General features: G+C 42.9%; 1 long non-coding RNA gene across 1 annotated transcript in view; it reads left to right on the top strand.

Annotated features, from left to right (window-relative positions):
• Nucleotides 1-1,972, top strand: part of LOC109292695 — a 4,256-nt gene extending 2,284 nt beyond the window's left edge. The window contains exon 2 of the long non-coding RNA XR_002096170.1: nt 819-1,972. This is a non-coding gene — a long non-coding RNA (uncharacterized LOC109292695). The remainder of the gene's footprint in view (nt 1-818) is intronic.
• Nucleotides 1,973-2,895: the final 923 nt, after the last annotated feature.

Here is a 2,895-nt window from a genome sequence, read left to right as displayed (position 1 = left end):
GTGTCAAAGGCCTTGCTGAAGTCCAGAAAGACTACATCCACCGCGACACCTGCATCCATGGCCTTTGTGACCTGATCATAGAAGGCAATCAGGTTGGTCTGACATGATCTCCCCTTAATAAAACCATGCTGATTGCCCCTGAGCATCATTTCTGATGCCGGCCCCTCACAAATGTGCTCCTTGATGATCTTCTCAAAGAGTTTCCCCAGGATTGAGGTAAAATGTTCCCTGCAAGCAGGCTATTGTGTAAGTATTCATTAAAGAGCTTCTTGCATCTTCCTTGGAAGCAGCTGAAGCCACAAATGATCAGGGGACAGATGGTGTAGATAGACAGCTGAGCTGATCACCTGTGATCTGGCAGTTCCCAAGATCCTGCACACTCAGCTGACATCAAATGGAACAGAGTGCTGTTGCTTTTCAGCTTTAATGTGATGAGTGTCTCTCTGCCTGTGGAATATAATGCTCACCTTGCTACTCACAATGTTAGGAGTAAGATATGAGATTGTCATCATTTAGCCAACAATTTAAATCAAATTCAGACTTAGGCTGCCTGGCAGCCTATGGGAAATAAATTCCAATCATGAAAAAATAGGGCTGAAAGGGACATCAGGAAGTCAGCTTTCCTACCACTTAAAATGATGAAAGTTCCACAAGCCTTTTTTTTAGCAATCTAGTCCAATGCTTAACAATTGTCGCAATTAAAAAATTGTTCCTAATGTCTCACCTAAATTTCGCTTGTTGGTTCTCAGCCAATTCCCAATGAACAGATGTCCATACCACAAAACCATCTTTATAAATAGCTCCTTTGGTCTCAGCAGAAGAGTCAAGAATAGAATGGACATGGAGCATTAGTTCTTGGATGAGTCCCTGTGGTGTATGCATGGGAAGGAACACAGGAGAAAGTTTTGCTGCTGCTACCAGGTTTGTACCTGTTCTTCAAATCAAGCAACATGTCTAGAGCTGTCAGTTTGGCTCCTTTCACCAGCATTAAACACCACTATAAAACACCAAAGCCTAGTGCTAGGACTAAAGTGGAACATTTACCAGCTTCCTTGGAAGAGACAGGATTCTTCTTCTGTGTATTTGTACAAGTCAAAAAAAGCTATTTTTTAATATGAACACACCACAGATATTTGACTTGACCCATCCTCAATTCATACACTAGGGAAAGCACATGAAATGTGTGTTCTGTTCCCACTTGAAAGAGATCTTTCTTTGGAGTTATCCTTTAATGTCAGCCTCAAACAATTGGCAGGGCATTTCTTATTCCAGTGTGGAGAGATCAGCGGGACCCTGTGAAAGATAATGCAGGATTCCAACATAATCATGGGTGCTTGTATAAGGAGAATCGGTGACTCTGTTCCCCCCCTTTGCGACGTGGCATTTTTGCATACCCATGAGAGCGCTCCCTTCCTCGGGGATCTCAAAGGTTGGGGGGCTTTGAACTCCACTTCAAAGCTGGGGGCTTGAAATGAGGTATTTGTAAACCCAAAGGAACAGCAAATATTTGCAGGAACTGATTAGCCCCCTCACCACCTTGATGGGCAACTGTACAAGATGGCTGGACAGAGTTCAGCAAGCTTTGAAGTGTACCTTGAAAGTTCACAGGGTCTCTTTAGATCTGTACAATACTTACATTTTCCATAGAAACTCAAGAGGACAACTTCTTGTTCAGCTTTGTGCAGCCTGTCAGCTTTTTCTGGTCAGGTATAAATGGTAAAAGTCAAGAGCTGAATTCTGTTACTGATGCTAATGTAAATTCAGAGTCACTCCAATTAATCAGTAGGGTTACTCCAGGTTCACACCAGTTGTTTTGTATACTGAGAATGGAACCTACCCCATTGTTGTTCTAGCTGGTTTGATTTACGTATGGAAATAGGACTGGAAGGGGACTCTTGAGTTGCTGAGTCGAGTCCTTTGTTGTCAAAGACAGTATCACATAATCACTTTAATAAATGTATTAACTTCTAGCCTAAAGCTACATGTTTTGAGTTTTCTGATCAGGGATTTTGGGTTGATCCATTATAACAAAGGACCACGTATTATTACATTCACATCTAGGTCCAAGGTTAGCTCCTCCCCCAGAATTATCTACAAAAGCATGAAGGCGTGCAGTTGGGGGAGTTAAGTTTTACTGGCCCATTCAGACCCTGAGCTCTCTGTCAAGGGTGCTAGCTGTGTGCTGTTGTTTGTGATGTAGAAACTTGCTCACTAACAAGGAAAAATGAACCCCACTAATTAACTTCACACACCCAACAAGTCCCTGAACTTTCTCTGCCCTGAACTGATTTTGAACTGGACTTAAAAGGCAAAGGGTTTTCTGTTCCTCCCTGCCTTCCCATCAGCTAGTATCTTTAACACAGAAAACATGCTGAGGCATTACAGCTAGATTAAGTATGAAGTTTCGTGTTTATTGGGCCCTTCAGGCTAGTACACTATGAGCATTTAGTTGTATTGCTATACTAGTATAGTGGACTGACAAGAAGTTCTAGTGTAGATAGAGCTTTAGTTTGGAGATTATTGCTTTTGCTAGCACAGCTTCCCCCAGCCCCTCACCCTTTGCCCTGCACTCAACAAGCTACACAGGCAAATGCTCAGTTTTGCTGCTATAAATGTATCTACACTTTGGGTTTCTGCTGGCTGGGCTGTGGTAGTCAGGTGCCACACCTTGGCACACCCCTGACTGACCAAACCAAGCTGACAGAAGGCTGTAGTGTAGTGTAGACATAGCTTAAGTGTTTCATGTTTTTCTACTGAACACAACACATATTTGAATTGAAGGGGAACAAGATGATGCTCCAAGCTTCACTGTACCTGCAGAATGAACTTCACCCACGTGACTCATTGAGAAGTGATGCTCTTCACTGTAGGTTACACAGAGGTTCAAAGTGTGGC

This window comes from Gavialis gangeticus, unplaced genomic scaffold (assembly GCF_001723915.1).
Source record: "Gavialis gangeticus isolate Ggan-Ray unplaced genomic scaffold, GavGan_comp1, whole genome shotgun sequence".
In the NCBI taxonomy this organism is placed as follows: Eukaryota; Metazoa; Chordata; order Crocodylia; family Gavialidae; genus Gavialis; species Gavialis gangeticus.
Note: the sequence above shows the minus strand (reverse complement) of the source record. Positions and strands in the feature narration are given on the sequence as shown.